The sequence below is a fragment of the Ictidomys tridecemlineatus genome, chromosome 4 (assembly GCF_052094955.1).
Source record: "Ictidomys tridecemlineatus isolate mIctTri1 chromosome 4, mIctTri1.hap1, whole genome shotgun sequence".
NCBI classification, from domain to species: domain Eukaryota; kingdom Metazoa; phylum Chordata; class Mammalia; order Rodentia; family Sciuridae; genus Ictidomys; species Ictidomys tridecemlineatus.
This window is the reverse complement of record NC_135480.1, coordinates 54,379,966-54,395,814: the sequence shown is the minus strand read 5'-3', so window position 1 is coordinate 54,395,814 and position 15,849 is coordinate 54,379,966.

Below are 15,849 nucleotides of genomic sequence, written 5' to 3'. Positions count from 1 at the left end.
GATAAAGAGAGAAATAGGGTTGAAGAGAATGTACTTCTGTGATACTCAAGAAAATAACACATCCTCCCCATATTCTCTGCTTGGTAGGCTCTTTCTGTTTTCTGTTTCTTTTCCTGTCCATCACTACTCCAGTCCTAGAACGTTGATCAGGCTGAGTAGAGAATGGGTCTCCCTGGGGGCTGGGGTGAGGATAGGTGAAGAGACACAGGGACCTTCCTGTGTCCTTTTCTCTCTCCCTAAGCCTCATCTTAAAATGGACAGATGAGTACCAGGGTTGTCTCTCACATCCCTAACTCCAGGACTCATGCCCGGGCTCCATGCACACAGGGTGGGGGTCTTGCCAGGTACTGCTGCTCCCTGCGTGGCATTTCCCATCAGGGTCATCAGATAAATAACCAAGAAAACCCCAAAGATCTCATCTTGAAGTTCAGGAAAGTCAGAGAAGCCCAAGAGGATGAATTCAACCACAGAGCTTTGATTTTGTCTTTTCATTGCAGTACAGAAGCCCTATATTGTTTCTGCAGACATAAGCAAAAAATAAAGTCACAGTCCAAAGGCTGAGAATAGCAGCCTGAATTCTGTATAGAAATTCTAGCAGAGGATGAAACGAGGAAAACATCTTCCAAAAAACTGAGGTTGAAACATTTAGAGAAAGGCAAAATACTAACATTAGTGACTATTTCTAATATAAAAGGAAACCTGAAGAATTCTTATTTAGAAATTTGGACTTAAAAGTGAAAAGTGCTATCAAGTTCTATTGCAACTTATACACTATGTAGGAAATTGGCTATTTAATCAAAGAGGGAGCTAGAGCTAGAAAAAATCTAAGGCCTTGATACATGGTATGAGGATGCTGGTTGGATGCCTACAAAGATTTTGTTTTCTAAGACTTCTCTGACCATTCTGACACTGCAACAGTAACCAACCTCTTACAATTAAGAGCAATAAGACAATAGCATAGGTGTGGCATCAGGTTTGCAGACAAGTAGAAGGGTACTGCATTCACCTTATATCCTTTATGCCAGGCCTATAAAAGAGGGTCCATCACAGCATTGCACAGCTAGGGAAGCACTGAAGGGGACTAAAGAACAAAGGAATTACACCCGTAAAGACCTGCATGATCTGGTCACCCTGTACCAAAAGGGCAGGAGGAAGTCATGGAATTGAATGTGAGGGTATGGATGAGGAGGTTGGTAATGCCACAAGATAAAGAAGAATTTACTGGTCCTGAAAGAAAAGACATAAAATCTGGCAGCCACAAGGCCTAGGGTTAAGACATACTGAGTGGATATAGAGTGTGAAGGTCCTGGCATCCCACAGTAACATTCAACCATGTAACTAGAGGCTCAGTTATTGATTTTAACCAGCCTCTCTCAGCAGCTACTCCCTTGGTGGCATGCTGCCATAAGAACAAAGTGGCCATAGCAGCAGAGAAGAAGGTTATCCCTTGGCCCAAACTACATGGTCACCATTTACCAAGACCCCTTCAATTTACTATCTCTTCAAAAATACATCACAAATCATTGAGTAGGCAGTGTAGGACTACAGCCATACACATACTTAAAACCCTGCTAGAATTAATGTGATCTCATTTCACTTTGTAATTTTTAACACAAATTTATTCAATTCTATATGAATGCCAATAACACCAATGCATAATTTAAATATTTATATCAATTTTATTATGTAATAAAGACTCAACAAAAATAAATTTGATCTAGGTTAACCATTATAAACCCAAAAAACACTGCACATAGTTCATGACTAGAAGTATGAATGATCTATCCCCAAAAGACAAAGATATTCCACACATCCCTTAATGAAGCAGAATATGTATACCTAATCTTAAATAATATCACACAATTAATTTTATTTATATTTTGTTTAAAGTAGTCATGATAATCTGAATATTGAAGATTCCATATTAATGAAACCAAGATTATGTTGAGAGTTAATGAGAATTTTTCTTCACTAATTTCCCACTAGACATGATTGTTATAGTCTTAATGGTTCAATGTTTCCTTTTTCCTCACAATTGTGATGCACAATAAAATGCAGCCAAGATATTAAGTGCTGAAAAACACACGATCCCCATTTTTCCAATAAACCACTTGTGGGGCAATGCAATTTTCCTCCGAATTGAACCCCATAGCATCTTCTTTAAAGAGTAAGTGATATACAGTAATCAATAAACACACGCACACAGCTACCACCAAAATACAAATGGCAACAGGCCAAACAATCATATAAGACAGATTGGGATATACAATTGTATCATTAACAAAAGCTATCAAGTTATGAAAGCTGGAACAACAAATCAAGAAACAGAGAAAGAAATATATATGTTTTTATTTTTTTACACAAAAGTTGCTGCTCTTCTGAACTCACATATGTGATTGCCTGTAAATTCAGGAGTCATCTAGAAACTATGAACAACAACCCAACTTCCAACTCTAAGAGAATTCTCAAGCTGCCCCTCCATCTCAAGCTGCCCCATCACCCATCATGGAAAGGTGAACTGGGCGACCTCAGGAATACAAGTTCCTCCCAAGAGGAGTTCAAGAAGTTTGAAAAAATTACTTGGTGAGTATCTTACAGGAGGATCAACATTAGAGAATCTCTAAGACCCAGAACGTGCTCTTAACTCTGATATATGGAAACTCCATGATAAACACATCATTTTTCATATCATAGAAATGGAATATCTCCTTTACTTGGCCACACCAGTGTCCCAAGAGATACCCTGTATCTTTGCATGTGACTGACTGATCAAACCTCTTTATGGAGACTTCCATGTCCAGAGGGCTGAATCAACACAGGGACACTCAGGAAGGCAGCTGAGGAAACAAACCCTACCCCCCCACCACTAGCCCTCAGCTGTGAAGCACTGGAAGGGCTTCCTCCTGAGGACTGCTCTGCTACCAGTTCTCCTTGATTATTTCTGTGACTATGCCAGACCCTGCTCCAAGGGACCAAGACTTGAAGCTAACATTGTCTGCTTATCAAATGAAACTTCCAGCATTACACAGATCACATTTAAATGCTTGAGAAAGACTCAAGATATAAGTATCCTACAAGGACCAGAGGGAGTGTTTTGATCTACAAACTGTACATGCTATTTAAAAAGGCACTTATAAATATAGGACTACAAATCCCACATCAAACTTACATGCTGCTTCTTTCTTCTACTGTTCTCCATTTCCCACTGGTAAGGATGGGTGGGGACAGGTAAAACTCAAGATATAAGGAAAATGGTCTGCAATCAGAATGAATTTTTTTTTAAAAAAAGCAGTTTTTGTGCCATAAATACTAACTATATACCATTAGTAAATTCAAGCTTATACCTGCACTTTATCCTGCTTAGCTAATGGGGCCTTCACCATCCCCACCTTCTATCACATGGAAACTACCTCTGTTTATTATCCCAGCAACCAGCACAAATTACATTTAGGGAAAAGAAAAGTATGTTCTGCTTCATAAAATAAAATTAAGATAAAAGGGTATGGAGTAAGATCCAGGTTTCGGAGATAACAGGAAATGGGTAGTTGAGAACAGATCATGGAAGGCCACCTTCAGCAGATGACATTTTAAGGAGATGTGAAGAAACAGCAAGAATTATCCAGCTGAAACAGCAAGTTACAAACATACCAGACAGCGAAAAAGGCATGACTTGACAGCTCCAGGCCAGATGGAGGTGACTCAATTCAAAGCAGAATTTTCATCAGAAAACATAAGCAAGTGTATGAGTGGACACTAAACACCAATTAAAATATTTAAATGGATAGTTATTACAGATTTACATTTTAAAGTTCACTTTCTTGTGTATGTCAACTTCAAAACCAGCAGAAAGTGATTTCAAGAATACATCTCACTAACTGGCATGAGATTCAAGTTAATGAAGGTTAGTTAGCTAACCTTCAGAATGGGAGGAAAATTCAAGTTAATGTTAAATTAGTTAATGGTTGGTATTAAGAGTAGAAACATAAAATAAGTCCTTCTGTCAAATTTATATAGAAGAAGAGACATGTAAGCCCATATAGCTTCACTCATCGTATTCCTTTTTTTTTAAAAAAAACTCATCTGATTCTTGACACAATTGCCCAAAACCTTTGTTGAAGAAAAGAAAAACAATATCCAAATGTAAAGGTTCAATCTGGATCCCTCTTTCTCACCCTACATAAATCAATTCAAATTGGATCAAAGACCTAGGAATAAGACCAGAAGTCATGCAACTGCTAGAAGAGGACATAGGAGAGACTCTAACCTATAGGTGCAGGCAACAAGGACTCCTAGAGCTCAGGAAGTAATGCCAAGTCTCAAGAAAAGGAATGACACCAAACAAAAAAGTTACACAACAAAGGAAACAACAGCAGGAAGAGAACCCTTCAGAATGGGAGGAAAAAATCTTTGCCAACTCTTCTGACAGAGGATTAATATCCAGAATATATAAGGAACTCAAAAGACTCAACACCATTTAAGCAAGTAACCAATTCAGTAAGTGGGCAAATGAACCTAACAGACACTCCTCCAGAGAAGAATAAATGGCAATTGTATGAAAAGTGTTCAATATCTTTACACATAAGGGAAATGCAAATCAAAACTATGCTGAGATTCCATCTCAACAGAAATAACAATGTTTGCAAAGGTGTGAGAAAAAGGAACCCTTATCCACTGTCGGTGGGAAAAGTAAATTAGTACAGGCACTATGGAAATCGAATGGAGGTTCCTCCAAAAACTAAACAGGTAATACTGTAATATCCAGCTATACCACTTCTTGGTATCTATCCAAAAGAATTACAGACAGCATATTTTAGATACATGCTTTCCCATGTTTATAGCAGCACAATTCACAGTAGCCAAATTGTAGAACCAGTCTAGGTGTATATCAATAGATAACAGGTAAAGAAAATGGGATATGTAAACACAATGGAGTTTTATTTAACCATCAGATAGGAAGAAATTATCTTCTGACTGAAAGAGATCTTACAGTTAACTGTATTTTCCTCAAAGTATTGATTCACTCATAATATAAACATATTAATTCAGTATATGAGTGAAAAAATGAAAAAAGAATAAAGATTAAAATAAAATCATGTATTTTTAAGTTGTGCATTGTACTTAGATTTGGGCATTTGAATATTTTATTTCCTCAAAGGCAGTATTTGATCACTCTCTCTATATAAACAATGAGGAAACTTTAGGTCACAAAAATACAATGAAAGACTTTGCTAATGCCAATCAAATGCCCTCATGAAAGGAACATTGTACAGCATTCAAATGTGATTCAAACTTGTGTTTATTTTCAGGTGAAATTATTTTACTGCAAATCCAATTCATTTTATACCTCCAATTTTTACTTTTGGCAGAAGTACTGATAAACTTAAAAACAGTCTTTTAACAATGGAATAATCTTTTACACCTCTATTACTATTCCTGGAGCAGGAATTAAGTAACACTACTTCAGGATAAAAGAATAATCTTAGAGAATAGTGTGGTGTTAAAACACATGTGGTCCTGGTAAACAGGTACCTTACTATTCTCTGAGAATAGAAAAACATCAAAGAATGAAACTTCCACATTTTACACCTGTGAAAATATTACCCCTGAAAAGTTCACACCATAAGTCATGTGATGTAAGGGCCATAGAAAATAAGAATAATTCTTTAATCATATTATTTTCCCAAAATGAATTGTAAAAAATCATTTATTGTTCACAGATAAATTTGAGGTCAATTGGACCTATGAAGGAAAATTCAAAGTACTCTGAAATAATGGTCATAAGTGAAAACAATACTTAATATAGCCACATGAGTATCCAGAAAATCTATGCATCATTTTGTAAATATATGTAAAAAACACCAAGAGAAATACAATTTTGGTATATCCCACTGTGAGAAGTAGAGCTCACTTGAGGTTGAAAATAATAATTTATTTTCTGATTCATTGAAAAGATTTTCTATCCAGAAAAAAAAAAAATCACACACACCATTGATTGGTCTCTTGAGGCTATAGCTGTTACTGAATCTCAGTGAGCCTTCAGGTCAGTTTGAACTGTTACAACAATACAAGGAAGTAACTCTACAATAGCAATTAAAATATATTAAAAAGTGCAGGGCATGTGGCACAGTGATTGAGCACATGCTTAGCATATGCAAGGCCTTCGATAGGATTTCAACCAACACACACACACAGAAACACACACACACACAAGTGTAAATAACATTCATTCTAACAGAAATGACTTTGAGGAAATGACCACATCAAAATAAAACCATGGATACATAGAAACATATTGAACCTATATATTTATTGAACCATCACCTTAATCACATTAGTCTGATAATGACCTGGATGCTGATAATGGGGAAATGCATTACTAGACTGTTGTATCATGTGGTAAGGAAACTTAGTATCCCTTAAAAACAAAATACACAAGATTGGGTACTTTATAAAGAGATGAGGTTTATTTAACTCAAGAGTCCAACATTTGGCAGCCCCTGAGACTGACCTTTGGTGAGAGTGATCACAACATGGTGACTGGCATCATGGTGGGAGGACCTGCAAGGGGTAGAGACTGAATGGCCAGAAACTGGGGAGGATAAGTCTTGTTCTTTTTATAACACCCCCCCTCTCACAGGAACTAACAGGGGCCCATGAGAAGTCCATTACTCCCTTCCAAGGGCCTCATCCCCAGTGGCCGAATTACCTCCCATTAGGCCCCAATTCTTGTTTTTTTTTTAAACTATGAAAAATTAGTTTTATTCCCATAAACTTCCTGCATGTGTCATTTTTTTGTCTCTGATGAGAAAAGAAAAAAAAAGATCACTATGTTTTTTGGTTGCTTTTCAAACAAAACAATCTATTTCCAGAAAATATACACCATAATTTGACTTCTATATCAATATCTATACAAAATACGTCAAAATAAATAATCTTAAAATCAGAATAAAATATCAAACAACCAATATTTATTTGCATTTTATGAAGAAGGTCTTTAAATAATTTCATAAAGGAATACAATGTTGATAATATGTGTGTTTGTGTGTGTGTTATATACAGTAAGAAATCAATAATTGAGTATTGAGAGTTGTTATCTTTTCTAACTTACCCCACAATAGTAGAAGCTTTTGCATATACCTTCAAAAATGATTGTCCAATATTGATAATCTTTTACTTTACTAAGAGCATTCTGAGTGATGAAGAGTTAGATGGTTCACAAAGGTAAGTATAAGTATAAAAGTAATCAGTAAAATATTTTAAACAAAGTTTCTTAGAAGTTTAATAGAGAGAATAAAAGAAGTTAAGAAACAAAACAGAGTTAAAATTATATATTTAGACACAAAAGGAAAAAATATAGGAAGGAAAAAGAAAGAAAAATGGATTTGGCACAAGAGTTGTCTCTTACTTCCTTTTGAGGTATAATCAAGGATTGCATTGAGACATGGGCCTTCCACATTCTCATCAGGAATAGTTGGTTTAATGCTATCGTGCTCTGTTAAGAAACTATTTCTTATATTTTATCAAAACGTGCAAACTCTTCCGTTGGAGCTATGCTTTTCTCTAATGCCTTGCTACCTAGTATGTGGTCCTCAAACCATCAATGGCAGCATCTCCAGGGGACTTGTGAGATGCAGCTGCTCAAGTCTTACTGAGACATATTCAACAGGATCTGCAATGTGACAGTGTTCTGGAGCAACCCATTCCCAGTACATACATGAGGAACAGCCCCTGTGTGCCATGAGAGCGGAGAAACAGACAGCTAGATTAAAAATTGTTCAGAGTGCAACTCACTGGGGGACTTGCTGAGAGAAATGTGGCCTTGCAAGACCAGTTGGATTTGTACAATTGTGTTCAAACAGTAGGGAATATATATAAATATAAATATATGATGTATATTTATATACAATATATAAATATATGTTTTAATATACATATTAATATATATATATTATATTGAGTATTGAGAGTTATAAGGATATTTACAAAAAAGAAGTCATCGAAGCCAGAATGTATCTCATTTATATTAAGATAATATCAAATGTCGGCCACAATGCTAGAGCCAGGTTCCAATGATGAGCTACCACATACCAGTAATAGGCCCCAATTCTTGCAAGTCCTACTCCCTCAACACTGCCGCACCCAGGACCTAGCCTCCAGCCTATGAACCTTTGGGGGACAAACTACATCCCATCCTCACAAGCTCCAACAAAGCCACCAGTGTAAGAGCAGGATGTCCCAGTCTACAAGTGTGTATGTGAGGGCAGAGGAGGGTTGATATCAGAGGGCACTGGAAGCAGCCAGAGCCCCCATTCCGGAACCCCTATGATGTCACACTTGTAGTCATGGTACTCTGGGTGCCAACCCAGGAGAAGGAGCGGTTGGCTCTCATTTGTTTGAGAGCAGGCAGCGAAGCATGACTGTATCAGACGACTTATTGTCCCCACCCCAACCCCCAGCCAGATCCTGGCTTTTCTCGAGCCTTTGGGCTTGTGTGACTGTAGCGGCCCTGGTGTCCCTGAGCACCATATACTTCACTTTCACGTGAGTCTCTGAGCCAGCTGTTGGGTTTCTCACCAAGAGACAGATGAGAAATAGACAGTGAGAGTGCAGAGGCAGGGAGGAGGAGGGAGGCCAGGAGGGGAAGGAGGATATTTAGTGAGAAGCACAGCGATGTGGGGAGCCTGAGGCTTTGGGAGGACTGTGGGAGGCTGGTAATGCTGGTGACACTTGGTGGAGGGAATGGGGTCTGTCTCCTTAAGCCTCATGGGGGCTCCGGGTTGCCCCCGACTAGAACTGAGTCTGGCCCTGGTTTCAGATGCCGAGCACTGGTGCAAAATGGAGAGTGGGTCTTTCCAGTGGCCTCAGGCCTTCTCTGCCTACTCAGTTTATATAGCCTCATTTCCATGAACATCTCAGACCCAGGAATTTTACACAGAGGTAAGACCTCAGACCCCTGGGAGAGGGAGGTGGCACCCCAAGGGCTGGTGCCTACAGGGGCCATTTCTAAAGGGCTGACCCTACCTGTGTCCTCAGGATCCCTTCTTACCCTGTTATGATGACTTGGGCCCTGGCACTTCATTTCCCAAGCCAATGAAGTGTGAAAACAGAGAATCCTGGAGGTTTTCCAGTTGCTTTAGAAGGGAGGACCCGGAAAGAGAGGCAGCAGGCTCTTCCAACCATGCAGTTCACCCTTCCTCCTTCCCATTTCACACCCGACTCCAAGCACTGATCACTATTCCAAAGGGGGGAGCTCCATGTAGAGCTCTTGTGGCTGGAAAGCCCTTGTCTCTGTCCGCCCATCTGAGTGGTCAGCTTGCTCAACAAGGACCGGGATTGCCCTGCCCTCCTCCTCCCCACCTTCTTGTTGCCCAGTGATGCTATGGGGCTGCCCCAAGCATCAGAGTGATACAAGGGCCTCCTCCACTGCCCAAACCTCTTCCCCTGCCAGGCGCCTTCGAGCAGGACCCTGAGGCTCTGTACAGGGCACGAGTGAATGGCAGGTTATACGACATGCCGTGGTGTCCCACCTGTTATTTTCACCGCCTGCCTCGAACCTTCCACTGCGAGAGTTGTGACATCTGTGTGGAAGTGAGTGTTCCTCCTCCCTGTCCATTCACCAACCCATCCCCGGGCACCTGGCCAGGACCAGGAACCGCACGACATGAGTGGGCCGGGGGGTGGGTATGAGACCATCTTCCCAAACTGCTTCTAGTGGCATAGAGACGTCAACACCTCAATGTCAGGACCTGCCCAGGGAGGCTGGCCTTGCTTGCACAGGTGCTGACATGCAAAGGGCATCCCCTCTGTGCGGAACCTGGTGGAGTCAGGGGGAGGAAAAGCAGTGACTGTCCCCTCTCCTGGCTTGCTGATACTAGATCCCCAGCCCTTTAGGCTGACTGCTGCCCTGTCCTGGGAATCTTTGCCTGTCTTGGTCTGGGTGTCCCAGTTGGAGGGTTTCCTGGGTTCTGAGTGCATTTCTCTGATGTGCCCACCCTGCTCGGGTTCACAAGTTCAGACAGCTGGTAGGGCAAGGGTGTTTATTTTCATCCTTATCCATCCTGCTCCAAGTAACACCAGGCAGGTTTTGTCTGTAAGACCTCAGGCAGGACAGGTGACCTGATGAGCCATGGGGTCCTAACTGTGCTCTAACCATGGAAATGCGAGGTTCTCCCTGAGATGGGAACCCGTATGTAGGGCCAAGAGCAGGTGGCCTAGAGGGCTACGTTGGGAATAGGGGGTGATGGGCCTCAGGATTGGGGGTGATGGAGGCCAGTCGCAACGGGACCCTGAGTCCTCATTCCTCTCTCCTAGGAGTTCGACCACCATTGCAGTTGGGTGAATAACTGTGTGGGGCACCGAAACATCCGGCTCTACCTGCTAGTCCTCGTGTCCCTGTGCCTCTATCTGGGTACTGTGCTGGCCACCTGCGTGCTTTTCATCATACGCAGGAGGCACACGGCATTTCTGGACCAAACTATGACGTATCCACACAGTCTCAAGGGCCCACACTGGGAAGAGCTGGTCTGGTGGGGAGGGAGGGGCAAACATCCTAGGAAGGGCGCAGTGACAGTTGGGGGGGGGGCGGGCTCAGTGAGAGTTGGTGGGGGGCGGGGCGGGGCTGACGTGGGTGGGGCTAGAGGGAGAAGTCACTTGAGAGAACCTGTGAAGGACATGTGGAAGGCCAGTGGGGTCAGGGACTGGGCGGGGTAGGATGCCAGTGGAGTTAAGAATCTAGGGGGGCACAGAGTAGGGTAATGAAAGTTGGAAAGGGAAAGGTGGGGGGACAGTGTGGTGGAGTGAGGTTTCCCTTGGGTGTACTGGACTAACTGTCCAGTCCAGGGAGGGAGAGCTGGTGGGTTGTGCTAGCTGGGGCAGGAGGGAGGGAGGGAGGAGTCGGGTTGAAAGGCGGGGCCAGGGAGGAGCTCTTCCATGGCTTCCCTTCTTAGCCTGTGCACAGCATCCTTGTGGCTGTACCCGCTGGGGCCCTCCTGCTCCCTCTCATCGTGCAGTTGTTCATCAAGGCAGTGGCGGTGGGCACTGCCAGGCGACCCTATGAAGATCAGGTAAGTGGTCTGAGTGCGTGTGCCCTTGGCTGTGTGGAGGCATCTTGCACCTCTGGAATTAGGCACTTTGTGCGCATTCTCCACTGCCCTTGGCCCTGATGGTGCCTCATGAGTTCTTCCAGACCCACCCCTACAGATGCAGCTCAGATATCTCTATATGCTGGATCTTGGTGGCCATTCTCCCTCCTGGGTGCATTGCATTGGAAGCCTACTGTGTGCTGGGTGTGGTAGGTGGCAGTTATTTAAGGGATGGGTATAGAGGTAAGTGCATCGTGCACTTGTGTTGATAAGCAACCAGCCATCAGAATAACACCGGAGACACCCGGAACACTCTGAGCGAGGGGTCAGTCCTGAGTGATGTATTAGACTGGAAGAAACTGGTAGTTCGGTGAAGCCCACGCTGCAGAGTAGAACATGCCACTCTCTGTGTCCTAGGTGTGCTTTTGGAGAGGCAGACAGGAGGGCATTGACTGTGAGAGGTACAATTTTGCAGAAAGGCTCAGAAATCCAAAAATAGGGTGTCAACAGAATGATGAAGAAACGAGCTAGTTCAAGCACAAGGTAGCATGGGCAATGAGGTTGACTCCATGGGGGTCAAGATTAGAAAGGCCCAGTAAGCCAAGCATGGAATTTTGTTTTGAAGAAGTGGAAACCTGGGAGCCATGGTAAAATTCTGTAAAAATGTCATTTATTGAGGGGTAACTACAAACAGTAAAATTCACCCTTTTTAGCCTATAGTTAGGGATTTTGACAAATGACATCATGTACTCTCCACCAAGATCAAGGTTAACCAGTTTCATTACCTCAGAAAATTCTTTCATCTCTTGTTGTCATTTTCTCTCCCTGAGTCCTTGGGGTTTTTCTTTTTTCAGAATCATGCATAAATGGCGTTGTGGGCTTTCTAGTCTGGCTTCATTCACTGAGCAGGATACATTTGAGATTCATCTATGTAGTTGCTCAGATCAGTAGTTTATCGTCTTTTGTTTGTGTAGTATTGTATTTCCCTACAGATTACTTATACATTCACCAATTGAAGGATTTTTACTTTGCATCTAGATTTTGGCAGTATTTTTGTTGGTTTATTACTTTTTTTTTTGTACCAGAGATTGAACCCAGAGGTGCTTAACCACTGAGCAACAATCCCAGCCTCACCCCACTCCACCCCCAGCACCCATATGTTTTCTTTTTGAAAAATTTTTAAAATTTTGGAAAAGAGTCTTACTAAGTTACTTAAGGCCTTGCTAAATTACTAAGTTACTGAGGCTTTGAACTTGCCACTCTCTTGCCTTAGCCTCCCAAGCCATTACAGGCATGGGGAACTGTGCCCAGCCAGTTTTGGGCATTTATAAAGCTGCTACAACAACCATTGGTGCATAGACATGTGGACATAAGTTTTCATTTCTGTTGGGTAAATTGTTAAGGGTGGCATTGCTGAATCATAAGGTAAACATGTGGGACTTGTTAGGAAACAACTGTACCGTTTCTACTTTCTACCAATAATGAATGAGAATTCCAGTTGCTCCACATCCTCACTAGATTTTGACATTGTCATTTGTTACTATTCTTTTTTTGTTTTCAAATTGTAGCCTGTCTAACAAATGAGTAGTGGTATCTCATTAGGGCTCCAGTCTGTATTTTCCTAATGACTAATGATGTTCAGCATATTTTCATGTTTTCTCAGCCATGGGTATATTGTTGGTGAAGTGTTTGTTCCAATCTTTTGCCCATTTAAAAAACAATGTGTTGTTTTCTTATTGAGTTCAGGACTTCTCTATACTGCATTGAGATCTATGTTTTGCAAATCTTTTTTTGCAATTCATGGCTTGTCATTTCATTTTGTTCATAGCATCTTCCATAGAGCAGGAGTCCTTAGTTTTGCTCTTTTTCCAGTACTGGGGATTGAATTGGGTGCTTGACCATTGAGCTTCTTCCCCAGCATTCATTGTTCTTCACTCTGAATGGAACCTCATGTCCTGTGTGGGGAACAGTTTTATTGCTTTCTTTCCCATCTGTGTGTCTTTATTTTTTTTTCTTTGAGCATCCTCTAGGTATGATAGGAGTGGACGTCTCTGCCATGGGATTCCTTTAGTATGGCATTCACTTGACTAAAGGCTCTTTCAGGAAGACTGGTGGGCAGCATCAGTGGGGGAGGGGAAGCTACAGACCCCAAGACAGCTGAAAAGACAGAGGATCCTCTCTGCTCATCACCTCCCATCCTTTTGGTCAGCACCCCACCACTACCATATGTGGTTCCCTCCCACCTGTGACTCCTGTGCTTGGCCCTTATTCCTCAGCCCTGTGGTCTGCCTGTCTTCTCTCTCCAGCTTCACTCCATCATTGAAGTTGCCTGGCAGCCTTTTCCCTGCCTCCATCCTGTGGTTTTTCCACCCCAGGTCAGGCCATAGGCCATTGCCCTTCCTCCTCTACTCAGAATGAGGCCCTCCAAGTCCAGGATCCCCAAGTCTCAAGGGACCTAAATGTGGTCTGCACACTAAGATTCACCACACAGGGCTCCTTTATATAATTGACAGCACTAATTTCAGGCACTGATCCCATGCTCCAACTTCATTCCCACCATACTCCATTCCCTGACTTCAACTCCTCCTAGAGTTACTTGCTTGGTGGTTGGTGGCAAAGACTCTGGTGAAGACCACATAAGTTCAAATCACAGCTCTAGAACTGACCAGCAGGGACACTCTACCTAGCCCCTGGTCACTCAATTTCCCTATCTGTAAAACAGGGAGTTGTGGGTTAATTCAGGTAAACCACATAGAACAGTGGTTGGTACCAGAAAGTGCCCTATGTGCTGCTGTTACTATTACTACCATTCCTTCCCGTGGTCATCTACACATGTTTGTGCCTCATCTTAAAAGCCATACAAGTCTCACCCTTAATATCCCAGGCCTCCACTCCACCTGTTGTACCTTCTGGGCCTTATTTGCTGAAAGAGTTGACCTTGTTCACTAGCTCCCCCTTCACTTCCTGGGCCAGGTCAGCCCAGCCCTTGCTGTTAGGATGATGCTCTCATTAATGGTCAAAGCCAGCACACATCTTCAGAGGACACAGCCTCTGAAACCAGAAGTAGCTATCTCAGCACTTAACTCTCTGGGCTTCTCCTCTGCATGCACCTGGGTGCTGTGATCTGGGTTGCCTACGTGGTTCCCATGATACCTCTCTCTGCTCTCCCCTGGCCTCTCCCCACGGTGCTCAGTGCCTCGTGTTGCAGCTGCCCTCACCACTGAAAGTAGGCTGGTCATGCTGTTTGCAGGATGCTTTCCATCCCCAGTGCAGTGACTATTCTTTATTTTTTTGCTACTCGGTATTGAACCCAGGGGCACTTTACCACTGAGCTATATCCCCAGTCCCTGCTACTTTTTGTTGTAAATCAGGGTCTCACTAAGTTGCTGAGGCTGGTCTCAAACCAGCCTCAGTGGCCCAAGTCACTGGGATTACAGGTGTGTGCCACTGTGCCTTGTTGGACAGAAGCATTTTTAATGCCCTAAAATATTTCTGGCTGAGGGTGCATCTCAGTGGTAGAGTGTGTGCTTAGCATGTGCAAGGCCCTGAATGTTTTAATCCTCAGCACACAGAGAAAAGAAATCTGAATAAATGAGTGAACCAACAGACAGAAGAATCAACATTTGGGGATAGAAGGAAAGAGAGATAGGAACAGAGAGAGAAGCCTGGCGCCCTGATCCCCCAAGATAAGGGGAAGAGGGAGAGGCAGCAGGAAGTTGGGCAGAAAATGGGGCAAGAAGATGCTGCTGGATTTTGGGCCTGTGGAGTGTGAGGGTGTTTGAGACACAGAATTGGAGCAGAAGCCCCAGGAGTGGAGCCAGTGAGAGAGGCTGGTCTGGGTGCCTCAGAGCTGTTGGATTCTAGTTGTGTGTGATAGGGTTCCATGTGGGGGGAGGAAGGTATTCAAATTTACTGCTCAGTTCTTAGATATTTATTAACTATCATTCCTTAAGCATTTTCTATACTTTATGTACAATCAGTATTTTCTATACATGATATATATCTAATCAAACATTCTTTCTCTAAGTTTAAAAATTCTGTGATTTGTTTAATACTCTGCCAATAATTAATTTATTTCTTCTGGTACTAGGGATTGAACCCAGGGGTGCTTTACCACCAAAGTTGCATCCCTAATTCTTGCTACATTTTGTTTTGAGATAGGGTGTCACTAAATTGTTGAGGGCCTTGCTAAGTTGTTGAGGCTGGCCTTGAACTTGGGAGCCCCAGAATCCCAAGTCCCTGGGATTCCAGGTGTGTACCACTGCACTGGTGGCATACTCATTTCTTAAGTGCTGTGAACACCTTAAAGGAGGCAGAACCTCATAGAGGACAATGATTCATGTTGCTTTATGGACATATTCCAGAGCTGTTCTGATGTGGAATCGTCTTTCCTTCTGGTGGAGAAGAGTGTTTGAAGATGAAAGTCTTCACGTGTAGGCCATGGGAGAGTTGGTGTGGATAGAAGTGCTGCTGGGCCACTTGCCATTATAACAGAGCATTTGCTACCTAAAGCTCATGAAGTTGGGGTGAAACTAAACCTGGTCTGGAAGGAGGAGGGGTCGAGGCTGACAAATGGACTCAGGGGAAAGAGAAAGTAGAAGAAGGGAGAGGAGAAGCCAGTCAGTGTCCAGGGAAGGACATGACTTTTGAGCTTGACCTTTCCTGCTTTGTGTACTGAAGGTCATCAGCTCAGATTTTCCTGGAAAATCTGATTTTTGACTAGGGAAATATGTCTGGGCATCCCCTGCTGCCACTGGCCTCCCAGAGA